Source organism: Thermobia domestica, chromosome 12, assembly GCF_964235325.1.
Source record: "Thermobia domestica chromosome 12, izTheDome1.hap1.1, whole genome shotgun sequence".
Lineage (NCBI taxonomy): Eukaryota > Metazoa > Arthropoda > Insecta > Zygentoma > Lepismatidae > Thermobia > Thermobia domestica.
In genome coordinates this window covers 139338160-139352658 of record NC_137465.1, presented here as the reverse complement: position 1 = coordinate 139352658, position 14499 = coordinate 139338160, and the positions used below count along the sequence as shown (strand labels likewise).

The 14499-nt window shown below is 35.0% G+C and overlaps 1 protein-coding gene and 1 non-coding gene across 2 annotated transcripts in view; both read left to right on the top strand.

The window, feature by feature from the left end:
* Nucleotides 1-14499, top strand: part of LOC145666680 (uncharacterized) — a 346326-nt gene that overhangs the window by 312844 nt on the left and 18983 nt on the right. The gene's annotated exons all lie outside the window — the stretch shown is intronic.
* TRNAR-CCG (transfer RNA arginine (anticodon CCG)) lies at nucleotides 861-932 on the top strand. The gene has a single exon. It is a non-coding gene; the product is annotated as a tRNA-Arg (tRNA).

Sequence of the window (14499 nt, the reverse complement as noted above, 5' to 3'; positions counted from 1 at the left end):
AAGCTAAGGAGTCCAAACTTAAAATTTCCGTGTAATTAAGATTACATTACACATTTTATGTCTATTTTTGTCACAACTTTATTACTTGAATACCCTGTGCCCTAAGCGCTCTATATATTAAACATAAGCTTAAGCAATTATTATAGTAGAAAGATCATGGTATGCATATATGGATATATGATACGAAGGACTGTATTTTTTTTCTGAACTTGTTTCTCAACAAATATCAATCGTTTTCGATTATTTTTACAAACCAATCCACTACTAATTTTGCATATATAGAAATTGACATCTCCCTCATAAAGAAGAATTTTAAAAAATGTTATAAAACTATCTGTTCAATTTCAATAAAGTGTTAATATACTGAATTTCAGTTCCGAAGCTTCTGAAATACTTTTTTCCCGAAAAAATCGGATTCTCACTATCCCCTTAAGATATTATTATAATGAAAGTGATATAATAACATCCCAGTGTGGAATTGAGGCTTAACTATATACCAAATGCCATTTCATTTGACTTTGCAAAATTGGCCGTGATGATCTAGCACACATAGTTACATCCATCTTTTAGATAATAAATTGTATATTACAGTGATTCAAAAATGTACTTTTCCAGTAGTTAGCTCCTCTAGAACCTCACAGGCTGTGTGTCTTGAAAGCCAAGTAGTAGTATAAGTTCTATTGCTATTATTGCAATTACAAATATTAATATCCAAAAATGCCTGAAGTTCTTTTTTCACTTAGAGATACTCATCTCAGGTAAGTAAACATAAACAAATGAGAAAGGAAGGGTAATGAAGGTCTTGAAAGTAAAACGTAAATAAATTCATCAGTGTTCAGAAGCATATTTCTTAGACGGGGGGCGCGGTGGCTCAGTGGTAGAGCGTTCACCTCCGGTGCTTGGGGTCGCTGGTTCGATCCCAGCTCGCGCCGTGTGGACTTTGTGGTGGACAACCACCGTGCTCGTGGGTTTTCTCGGGGTTCTCCCGTTTCCTCCCACTTTCTTCATTCCACCATTTCACTCATCTCTCATTATCACCGTCTCCTTTAGCCTAACCGGCATAACCGTGGGACGTAAAACTTAAAGATTTCATTTCATTTTCATATTTCTTAGACACTCATCTCTAGCAATAGAAGCTAAATACGCGGTTGTGATTAGTTGAAGTTATTCGTTTCTCGCCACGTAGCCTAAATATAGCAGAAATCAAGCACCTTCTACTGTCGGTCTTAGTGGCCGAGCGTGCGAACACAACTGGTTATTTATTATAATCACTTTTCGCGTGGGTTCAAACCCGGCTCAGGGAAATATTTTTACTTTTTATATTTTATTTTTATTAAATGTTTATAACACTTTTTCATTAAAAAGTGATAAATAATACTCAAAAAGTGATATACTTATGTTACGCATGCAGTTTTGCCACACGAATTGATAGTATAATTAGTAGTAGTAGTCGGAACGGGTTAGAAAAACCGCAGTGTTCTTTTTGTTTCACTTTGACTGAAATTATATATATTTAACCTCAGCTGCTTCTTCAATTTTCTTCTTTAATTCCAACAAAGTGACATTTTTCTATTACTATAATACACAATACATACACCAGAAGGTTTGGACAATCGCAAACTGCAACGAATTAAAAATGTATATTTAATCCTATGGGTAGGGTCGAGGGTGAAAAATATACTGTCTACAATATACTGTTCAGAAGATACTGTCTACAAAGGAGTAAGTAGAGTGGGTTGGTAGATCAGAGTGGGTCGGTGGGTCACAGTAGGTCGTGAGTGGGTCACGGTCGGTGGTGGGTCGCAATGGGGGATGATGTTCCACGACCCACTGACCCACTCACAAAACACAACCCACTGTGCCACCGACTCACTCCAACTCTGATCTGAGGGTGGGGCACTTGGTTCGTTCCCAAGACAAATAAGCTTGATGTGGACAACATCATGTTCGTGAGTTTTCTTGGGAAACTCCAATATCCTCACACTTTATCCTTCCAATAATTCGTCCACCATAATTCACTTGCTTTAATCATGGTCTCCCTTAACCCAACAGGCATAATTGTGGGACATTAAGCGCAAAGATCACGAAATATCAAAAGATATAATAACAGTATGTCAGAAGAGCCTAGAGGACATGAAGAGTTGTAACGAAACTTTGTGTAGGGACAATACGCAAAAATAAACAAACGTGTTTTTTTTTATTTTCTGCGGAAAAAACGGTTTTAGAGGACGAAAGCCCCACCCAAAATTCTGAAATTTGACGTCCGAGAATCAAAACGTCGGCCGAAGCGAACGAAATTGTGCACAGATATTCTAGACACGAAAAGTGGGAATATGTGTTTCATATTAGCCTGGAATAAACGGTTGAGTGGGCACGGACTCGGCAAAACCTTTGATCATAAAATATCAAAATTGCTAATAACGGTATGTCACAAGTGACTAAAGGTCATAAAGAGTTGCCACTAAACTTTGTGTAGAGCCAATACGCAAAAAGAAAACCAATATGTTTTTATTTTCTGCATAAAAATTGTTTTAGAGTGCAAACGCCCTCACCCAATACTGTGATAGTTGACGCCCTAAGGGCAAGAAGAAGTGGACTGAAGTGAATGTAATTGTTCACAGATATTGTATACGTAAAATGAGGCAAAATGTTTTTCGTATTTTCCTTAAAAAAAAAAACAGTTGGGTAGGGCACGCACCCTTCCAAACCATTGATTACGAATTATCAAAAATGCTAATAAGTATACGTCAGAAGTGGCTAAAGGATATGGAGAATTGCGACAAAATTTTGTGTGCGGATAATAAGTAAGCGAACATGTGTTTTTAGTTTGTGTGAAGAGAAATGTTGGGGCCAAGGCGTCCTCCGACAAAAGTTAGTATTATCGTAGAAGTGCAGGAAGGAGTGGATCGAAGCAAGTGAAATTGTGTGTAGATATTGTATATGTGAAACAGGGCAATTCATGTTTCCCAATTGTCCCCATCCGACTTGCTTCAAATTTGGCACATCAAAAATAAACAGAAAATAAATCGACACGTTTTTTTTATGTGCCAATTGCTCGTTTAACTGTCTGTTTGTACCTACGCTAGAGTGGGCAATGTTCAGTCTTTGAACTTGAAATTTTGAGGGTAGAAGAAGGACACACTCGAAATTTACTGTATTGATTCTAACTTTTAGGTCATCTATCTATCGGTAAAATTTCACTATTTTAACACTAGCCGTTTCCTATGGCGTATTTTATAGTATTTCAGGGGGCGCCTTTAACCCTTACAATATTTTCCCACATAAACAAAATCACATGTCGATCTTACGTCTGTTTACTCTTGGTTTGCCAAATTTGAAGCAAATCAGATAGCGACAATTGGGACGAATTGCCTTATTTTACATATACAATATCTAAGCACAATTTCATTCGCTTCGATCCACTCCTTCCTGTACCTCTACGATAATATTTACTTTTTTCGGAAGAGGCCTTGGCCCCAACACTTGTTTCTCCGCACAACCTAAAAACCATGTTCGCTTATTTTTTTGCGTAATGTCCCTTCAAAAAGTTTCGTGTCCATTCTTCATATCCTTTAGGCACTTCTGACTTATACTTATTAGCATTTTTGATAGTTCGTAATTAAAGGTTTGCAAGAGTCTGTGCCCCACCCAACTTTTTGTGTAGGAAAATATGAAACACATATTGCCTCATTTTGCGTATACAATATCTGTGCACAATTACATTCATTTCAGTTCACTTCTTCTTGCTTTTAGAGCCTCAATTTTCACAACTTTGGATGGGATCTTTAGCACTCTAAAACAGTTTTTTTTTCCGCAGAAAGTAAAAAGAAAACATATTCGTTTCCTTTTTGCGTATTGTCCCTATACAAAGTATCGTTGCAACTCTTCATGACCTTCAGTCACTTACGACACTGTTATTAGCAATTTTGATATTTCATGATCAAAGGTTTTTCCGAGTCCGTGCACACGCAACCATTTTTTCCACGCAAATATGAAACACATATTCCCTCATTTCGGGTCTAGAATATCTGTGCACAATTTCGTTCGCTTCGGCCCACATTCTGATTTTCGGACCCCAAATTTCAAAATTTTGGGTGGGGTCTTTTGTCCCCTAAAACTCTTTTCTTCGCAAAAAAATAAAAAAAAACATGTTTGTTTATTTTTGAGTATTGTTCCTACACAAAGCTTCGTTGCAACTCTTCATGTCCTCTAGGCACTTCTGACATACTGTTATTATATCTTTTGATATTTCGTGGTCTTTGCGCTTAATGTCCCACAATTATGCCTGTTAGGTTAAGAGAGACCATGATTATAGCAAGTGAATTATGGTGGACGAATTATTGGAAGGAAAAAGTGGGAGGAAACTGGAGTGTCCCAAGAAAACTCACGAACATGATGTTGTCCACATCAAGCTTATTTGTCTTGGGAACGAACCAAGTGCCCCATCCTCAGATCAGAGTTGGAGTGGGCCGGTGGCTCAGTGAGTCAAGTGCGTCGAGTTTTTTGAGTGGGTCAGTGGATCGTGAGTCAACAGCATGTGACCCACTGCGACCCACCACCTACCATAACCCTCTGCGACCTAATACCCACCGTGATTCTCTGTGACCCACCATTTTTCACTCTGATCTACCGACCCACTTTATATACTGCATTGTAGATAGTATTTTCTGAATAGTATATTTTTCTCATCCTCGACCATAGCCATAGAAACTAAATACACGTTTCTGATTGGTTGAAGTTTGCGATTGTCCAAACCTTCTGGTGTATGTATTGTGTATTATAGTAATAGAAGAAAATTGAAGAAGCAGCTGAGGTTAAATTTATATCATTTCAATCAAGATGGAACAAAACGAGCCCTGATAGCTTTCTAACCCATTTTTACTACTACTAATCTTACTACTACTTATACTACTACTACTTATACTATGGATTCATGTAACAAAACTGCACGCGTAACGTAAGTATATGACTTTTTTGAGTATAATTTATCTCATTTGAATGAAAAAAGTGTTATAAAAACTTAATAAAAACTAATATGTAAAAATTAAAAAGGTTTTCATGAGCCGGGTTTGAACCCACGCTAAAAGTGATTATAATTAATAATCAGTTGTGTTAGCACACTCGGCCACTAAGACTGACAGTAGAAGGTGCTTGATTTCTGCTATATTTAGGCTACGTGGCGAGAAAAGAATAATCTCAACTAATAACAACCGCGTATTTAGCTTCTATTGCTAGAGTTGAGTGTCTAAGAAATATGCTTCTGAACACTGATGAATTTATTTACGTTTTACTTTCAAGACCTCCATTACCCTTCCTTTTTCATTTGTTTATGTTTACTTACCTATGATGAGTATCTCTAAGTGAAAAAAGAACTTCAGGCATTTTTGGATATTAATATTTGTAATTACAATAATAGCAATAGGTCTTACACTACTACTTGGCTTTCAAGACATACAGCTTGCGAGATTTTAGAGAAGCTAACAACTGGAAAAATACATTTTTGAATCACTGTAATTTATAAATTATTATATAAGAAATAGATGTAACTATGTGTGCTAGATCATCACGGCCAAATTGTAAAGTCAAACGAAATTACTTTTGGTATATAGTTAAGCCTTAATCCAAACTGGGATGTTATCATATCACTTTCATTATAATAATATCTTAAGGGGATAGTGGAAATCCGAATATTTATGAAAAAATGAGTATCTCACAAGTCGTTAAACTTATGGAACTAAAATTCAGTATATTTACTCTTTATTGAAATTGAACAGAAGATCTCATAATATTTTTAAAAAAATTCTTCTTTATGAGGGGCGTCACTTCCTATATATATGCAAAATTGATGGTGGGTTGGTTTGTAAAAGTAATCTAAAACGATCAATATTAGTTGAGAAAAAAATTGAGAAACAAAAAAATGTGCTTCGTATCATATAATAATTGCTGAAGCTTATGTTTATTATATTTAACTTCTAGGGCACAGACTATCAAGTAATAAAGTTGTCAGAAAATAAAGATATAAAATTTGTAATGTACGCTTAATTACACGGAAACTTTAAGTTTGGACTGTACGTTGTTCTCCTTAGCTCGATTTGGGACTTTCAAATTTCTTGCGTTATTCCACTGAAAAGTATCGATAATTCAGCAAGGAAATAATTATACCATGATAATTTATTTGAAATTCATCGTAATTTGGCCCCTGACAAACACTTTACAATTTTGTATCGTAAAGGTTAGATCCACCGTTATTGTAGCAGAGCGGTGTTTGAACGATTGACCGTAGAAATTGAAACTCCGATTTTAATGGGTCAGAGTGCGTCATTTTGGGTCAGAGTGGATCAGGGTTGGTGGTAGGACATGGTGGGTCTTGGGCCACGATGGGTGGTGGAACAAATTTTCTTTGACCCAAGACATCACTGCCTAAGATAGTTCAGTGCTTGCGTGTTCGATTCCCGCTGGGGGATCGTTTGAAATTGTGTGTCCTCGATGTATCTGTGTTCGTGTTGCTGTCGTTCAAGGTTACTGGAAGTAGCTGTAAAACGAGCATCACTAAGTATAATGAGACAAGTTACGGAGATACTTTTAGAGAATCAGAAAAGAAAGTGATGTTGGGCACCAAAGTTCCAGTTAAGGGTACTAATTACTCTTAAAACGAGTTTCTTCTTCATGTCCTTGCGTGTTTGTACGTCTACTTTTGTTTCCTAATTTAAATTTGAAGTCTCTTATCTATAGTATTTTATCATGACCGAAATCATTCACCGTTATCGTAAACCTGTGCAATTTGCTGCATACACGAGTGGTTTTCGACTCTTACTTAACAGAGCAGTCTTAGCGTAGTGGCGTGAGCATTCGTTTCTTAATTCAAGGGTCCCAGATTCGATTGCCGCTGCGGTAATTAAGGAAATTTTTATCAACTACAATATTCATATTTCTGATGTTCTTTCGTTCTTTCACGTTAGAGTGGAAACGGTTTTCTTCAAAGGGGAATTGCTATCAATATGACGTCACATGTCTGTCTACAACCTTGATTCGAACTGTATGGGAACGTAACGTTTTTAATAAACAATTCATGAATACATAAGGGTCATGCTTAGGGCCTAGTATGAGCCATAAATGTGCCTGAAACGATATTGTTTCCTGGCAATTATTCTAAACGTTTTCCAATATTACTCCTGCTGTTAGAAATAATAATATTTTCTTTCGCCATTTCCGACACGTTCCATATATCCGTTCAACCAAAATTTGTAAATAGGAACAATTCGTTTTATATTCATATGTATATTTTGTTAAAATTAAATGCTTCAAGAAAGGGTATTATCTCACCAGTTGGAAACTAGCTCACGTGACCCTAATATATAAATCAGGATTTATAGATCATGTGTCCTCCTATAGGCCAATATCTCTTCTTTTTGTAATATCAATTATCTGCGAAAAAATAATCAAAGACAGGCTACTTAAACTTACATCACCTTACATACACAGTTCTCAGCACGGCTTTCTACCGAAAAGCTCAAGTCTCTCAAACTTAAGTACTGTTCTTTCCTGTGCAGTCAAATGTATGATTAACAATACTCAATTAGATGTTATCTACTTTGATCTCTTGAAGGCTTTTGATTCTGTCAGTCACATTCATCTTCTTCATAAACTTTCCAATAGATTTAATGCACATGGTAAATTTCTCTCTCTAATCACAAGCTACTTGAAGGATCGTAAACAGAGAGTGTTTTTTTCAGGGGCGACTTCTAATCCCCAACCCGTAATCTCAGGGGTGCCTCAGGGGAGTGTACTTGGGCCTCTGCTGTTTGACCTGTATATGGACGATCTCTTCACGCACCTATCAGCTCAACCTAGTGGCCTTCTGCTTTTTGCTGACGATTTTAAGTTATACAGAGAAATATCATGTCTCCATGACACAAATGCTCTACAGGAAGACATGAATTACCTTATAGGCGGTGTGAAATGTGGCACTTGAAACTCAACAATAAGAAATGGGACATTATTACTATTACTTTGAAAAAATCTTCTGTTCCCTCTATATACCATATCAACGATTCCCCTATCACACATTCTGGTAGTCATAATGATCTTGGTGTTATCCTTGATTCAAAACTCACATTCCTGACCACATCTCCTCAATACTAAAGAATTCAATGCGCATGTTGGAACTTCTTTATCGATAAACCGAACTACGCACTGTTTCTTCATTAGCAACTTTTTATAAAACTTTAATAGCGCTCAAGATCGAATACTGCTCTCCCATATGGGCCATGGCAGCACCTACACATCTCTCCAGACTTAATTCTGTTCTCAATTTCTTCATCGCTATAGTCCGTTTTCGTGTTCCTGCACTTCGAATATTATGTAAGAAGGAATTCTTGCGACATCTTAATATTCAGACTCCTGAAGTACGCAAAATTATCTCTGACCTGAAATATCTACATAAAATAGTTAATGAAAACTTAAGACCGGAAATATTACTTCAGGAACTATCATTACATGTCCCTTGCCGCATCACTCGGAATATCCACCTATTCCATCTTGCCCGTCCTAGGTTTGCTATTATACAGAGGTATCTTTTTTTATAGAATACCAAACTGTTATAATCAAGTAACATTTTTTCGAGCTACCCAGTGTTTGAAAGAGCAATTAAAAGTTTTGACGGAATAGCTTTACCTTTACACTCTTTTTTTCTATGTTGTTATTGTTGTCTTGCTTTTTCTTTCTTTTGTTAGCATCTCCCTGTGTAAAATGGAAAAATTATGCTGTATCTGGAAATTTGTTCAATAAATAAATAAATAAATAAAATATCAATCGAAAGTTTTTTATCCAAAGCAAGAGTGTTACTATGTATCGCGATGAAGACAAATTCTACCTAGTTTCTGTTTAGGCATCCGAAGTTTCCATATTAACATTGTCGAAAAGCTGACACCTTCTTTCTCCACCTTCGTTTTCTTTCGGGCACTTATGCTTTGAAAGTATATCTTATTCTTTCTTTTTCTTTTTCCATCAACTTCAATATGCTTATTTACATTGCAATAGAATGTAATATTTTGGTCTTAAATCTTCAGTAATACTACTACTACTACTACTATTACTTTTACTACTACTACTACTACTACTACTACTACTACTACTACTACTAGTATTACTACTACTACTACTACTACTACTACTAATAATAATAATAATAATAATGGTATTAAAATTTTAAGTTTTTTTGTAGATAGAATTCTACTGTACGTTAAGGAAAATAACAGTAATAAAAATAACTGAATATCACTGAACAGTAAAGCATATAATAAACTAACTTTTAAGATATGCAGAAATAATTATAAAAGCTTTGCTACATACACAGACCATGTGCTCCGAAATACAAAGTAAGAAAATAGTGTCACTCTACAAAGCAATTGTTACTTAAAGAATGTACAATGTTAATTCTCATCTCAATTTTGTTTGTTTTGTTTTAGAAACGAGACGAGAAATTCATCTTCTCGTGGCAACAATAAACAAAAACGAAATATTCTTGCCAAATGTCACGTTTCTGGTTGTAATATTATGTCCTGAGCGATAGCATGCTTCTAACCTTTAATCTTCTATAAGATAATAATTATTGTTATTAGTTTATTATTTTTATTAATATGATTATTCCTGAAGATTTGATAGTTAAAGTGTTGAAACATTCGAGTACTCAAATATCTGAAAACAATAAAACGTGTGTCATCTCCGATCAATCGCCACCAAAAATTCTAAAGTAAAAAAAATACTGGTCGTACGTAGATCCGAATCGATTCGATTACCTTCAGATTACTGGTTGAGCGCCTTGACCACTAAACTACGATTACTACGCAGTAATTGATTCGTCTTTAGTTTGTTTACGAGTATAATATACGCGCCGTATTTGTTTCAGAACAAAGGAGTACTGTATTTTGTTTAATAAGATATCTGTAATGTTGATAATTTAGTGAATACAGTGATATAAAGCCCTCCGAGTTCTCAATTACATATTCCTGTGTTTTGCTAATCAATTTGACTATTAACAAACTGCTGTTTTCAGCGAACAGAAAAGGCTCTTTATTTATTCAAGCTGGAATAAGTAACACTTTAAATGAGGGGTTAGCGTTGCGGTTTCCTAAACCAGCGGTCCGGATCCGATTCTCCCCCTCGCCATTTTCACTTTTTAAAATGTTTCATTTACAAAGCTGAGCTCCAAATGGATGCTGTTAAATGAAAGATAATCTCCAGTGGAGAAATTCAGTGATGATGTTATCCTGAAAATAAAAGAAGAAAAATGAATAGAGAAAACTTTTTACCGAGTTAATTCTGTTAATGTTTCTATGTTTGATATTAACCGTTAATTTTGTGCATTTTAAAATTGTTTATTGGCACTATATCCTCCTCTTTTCTCCTTGTGCCTCAATGTGTAAATTTTCACAAATATTGTACAAATCTGGATCCCTCAGTTACATTTGCAACTAAAGGGAAATACGCTTAGTACGGATAAGTTCTCCAACTTGTTTGAGTGTTATAGAATTTTGCATTTTTAATATTTACAAATAAATTACTGCATAACAAAATTTAGCATTTTCAAAAGTCATTTACGAATAACGAACTCGAACAAGTTCTTCTTTCGAGGTAGTATTTCGTATCAATCAGTGGCACCCGAACCTAGGAACTCAGGCGCTGTTAGACCCCCAAAATTTTCATTAGGGGCTGGGTTCTTTCCCTGAATGATCCATCCATACTTTAATTGATTTGCAGGTAGGACTACTGTTAATAGTTTCAAAACTCAGCGCAAGGGTTTGTGTTTACTTAAAAGTTCATACCACATATACAGCATAACCTATCCGTATATTATTTGATACGCATATATGTATAGTCATTTGAAGTAAGTTAGCTTGTTTATATAATCCCTCATTTGAGTTAATTATAAGATTATGTAAGTCCCCCGACTATTATCTTTTCATCAGCGCCTCTGGTGTCCGTATATTTTTTTCTGGTACTATGCTGTATACTGTGAGTATAGGTATGCAAAGACTCCCTTTCGTCATTTCGTCAGCCAGCGTTTTGCCTCACTCCTGCACAAAAAAACTCTTTACAATTTGTTCTTTTAACAGGTTGAGGCAACTTCATGCTGCTGTTCTAGCTACTCTAACAGGCGTAATTAACCTTGGAGCGGGCGCTAGTTGGGTTGCCTAACTCACGGATTTTGTACCTCAATAATTTATGTGGCCCGACGTAGAGAGTACCTTGATGTGTCGGCCGCAATGATCCTCCATCCATGATTCAATGGTCTTCTATGAGTGGTGATGTCGGTTAGCTGAAGAAATGTGATGTGGGCTATTACTACCTGAAAATCTCACGATAATGTTTTAAATGCTAGAGGGCAAAATAAACAGAAAATAAATCCTGACGATACACACAAAAAATAATAAAACACGCGACGTCAAAATGCTCCCTGTTACAACTTTGAAAAATATTGAAATACGGATACCTAGGTATATCTGTTCCTTAGGTTTGCTTATAGACTCCGGTCAATGAATTTCCAGTTCACTGATTTAATGATGTGCTAATGGAATCGTACTATATGTATCTAAGTAGATATGTCATGATAGGTGACATGGAGAATGCGGAAAGAAAGGGAAACAAACTGTTGGTTTATTCTCATTACAAAATACAGGAAGAAAAGGTTGAACTGTAACAGAGTAAAACGCTCTATGTCTGGAATTGAAAAGAGATATTCATTGTTTTAAAACAAGTGAAAATTTAAGAACAAACTCATTCTGATCGAATTATTGATATCTCAATGTCTATCACTTTAAATTAATAACGTTCATAGTTTTCAAATAAGTTTCACCAAATACATAAGAATCTAAACCAGATTAGTGTTATCATTGTTATTGATACACAGTTCGCGTCTTCTATGCATATCCGCATCTTTACTTTTCACTGACCGAAACAGAATATAATTCCATGTACATTAAAGAATGTGACCAAAAAATTAAAAAAAATATACGAAAGAAAATTGTAAAACAGAAGGATCTGCATAATGTTTAGCACTGTTGTAAATAAGCACATGTGATTGTCAGAGTCAAACATAACTTGCACAGTGACTTCCTTCACGGAAAAGTGGGTCAGTATAACACACATTGAAGTTCCATGAGAGAAAAAAAAATAAATAAAAATAAATTGTTCATACATAAAATGATGAATCACTGGTTACTGAATAGATGCAAGGATTTGTTGTTAAAGGGTATAATCATAGCAGAATAAAGTCTGCAACCCATAAAATACAACACGAAATGCTTTTAGGTTTGTTTTAGACCAAATAAGAAATAAAAAAGAATGATAGGAACAAAAGGAAAATCTAGGACAAATAACACCAACAGGCCTGCAACCAGCCACAAAATTGTGGGAGCAGAAATATGTTTTGAGGGAGCACAAGAAATTAAAAAATTTTGAAGTGTTCCACATCAATAACTACTAAGATTCTGTAAACGTGGCCATCACAATTTTAAATATATGCCTTCACTCGTCACCTACTATAATAACAAATGGAGTTATAATAGAGTAATAAGATCAAACATATACTCTATTCCTCGGGTGTTGAATCCACAACAACTACTACTCTCTATCCCTTACGGTTTTGGTTTTACAGTTATAAGGGTTGAAATCAAAAATAGTTCCTTTTTGAATAGAGGGCTAAGGGAGGACATATAATCTATTCTTGAGACGCTGAATTTATTACCAAAAGACGTTTCATGATATCTTTTATCGTTTTTGTTCTACGGAAATCAGTATTGAAACCACAAATAATAGTAAATTTGATACAATTCCGGTTTTGGTAGTAGAAGTTTGTCGATAGTCATGATATGTTGCCTTAAAACTATAAATTAAAAAAAAAAGTAACACTTTTCACTATCTATTACAATGTTTGTTATGTGGCGGTAAACGCTGAAACTGGGAATGGTTAATTATAATCATTTTCAGTTTAAACAGAGCTTCAACGAAGGAGATTAACCCTTATTTTGGGACGCTGAATCAATTGCAAAAGACCGCATATTGATAGCATTTATTGTTTTTCTCCACGTAATCAGTATTGAAACCGGAAATAATAGCAAATTTGAATAACTTCCGGTTTGAAAATAGGATTAACGGATTAGATGGAAGCTATTAAAGGGATACTAACTCGATTGTAAAAAGCCACATTTTAATAGCACTGACAGTTTTTGCTCTACGAAAATCAACATTGAAATCGGAAGTAATAATAAATTTGAATCATTTCCTGTTTCGGTAGTGTTGTAGATAGTCATGATATGTTGTGTGGAGACATTGAATCAACTTTTGAAGGCTTTGTTTGCCACAATTTCTTTTACCTTAAATATCAATGAACTGTGAGCAAGTTAAATGTATTTATTAATTTCCGTTTTAAACATGTTTCCATATTTAAAGAGGTTAAAGAGAAATGAAATAAGAAATACGGACCACCGTATTAAACTATCTTCTTTTCATCTACTAAATAAAATCAAGTTATGTTGCAGTCGTTACTAAAACATTCATTTATGGTATATTAACAAAATTAAAATATGTGTTTTCTGGAAACTTCGAAGAAAACTCACCCTTAAGATTTAATTACTCCTTGTTGATTTTTCACTGAAATATCATGTACCATATTATTAGGTTTTATTGTGTTTATTTATAAAATATGACCAAAATAACTTGAGTATTTTTTTTTTTAGAAAGTTGTCTGCAAAACTCACCTCAAGAATAAACTACCCCTTGTGGATATTTTCGGAAGAAACAATTCACACTACATTATTATGAAATATACACAAAATGGGCTGAAGAACTTTTGTGGAAACCGTCTGAAACAAGACTTTGTGGAAACCGTTTAAATATAGATTTTTGAATTTAGGATACCTTTCAACAGCGAGGCTATATAAGACGTGAACCTACAACTTAACTTGGTGTTCGAACCACATGAACCACATGGGAATCAAACTTGGGTCTCCCACACCTAGGGAATCCCTGATGCCTTTGGACTGGAAGTCCAGCGTTCGATTCCCGGCAGGAACTTATGTCAAAATTTACCCCTAAAAACAGACTATCTGCTGTGGACAGTTTCATCCACAAGAATAAACTAAGCCTTTCTTAATTTTTCAGAGAAATGGCTTACGTCACATTACAGGGTAATTAGTGAAATATTTATTTATGAAATACGAACAAAATCGTCTAGCATAATATTGTTAATATTTTTAGACAATCATCCAAAAAACTTCCCTCTTTCGATATTTTCTAGACAACTGACAACGTATGCAAGCTTAATGATTTATTGAGTTATGAAGTGTAAACAGAATTGTCATAGCTGTTGTAAGAAAATCGCAAATTTTGGTTTTTAGCCTCCAATAAACTATCCTTATGTTTAGTGGTAGGAGGAAAATTCCAAAACTCTCTTAGGAACTCTAGAGAACCTTAGAAAATCCTTAAGTTTAAAATTCGGTG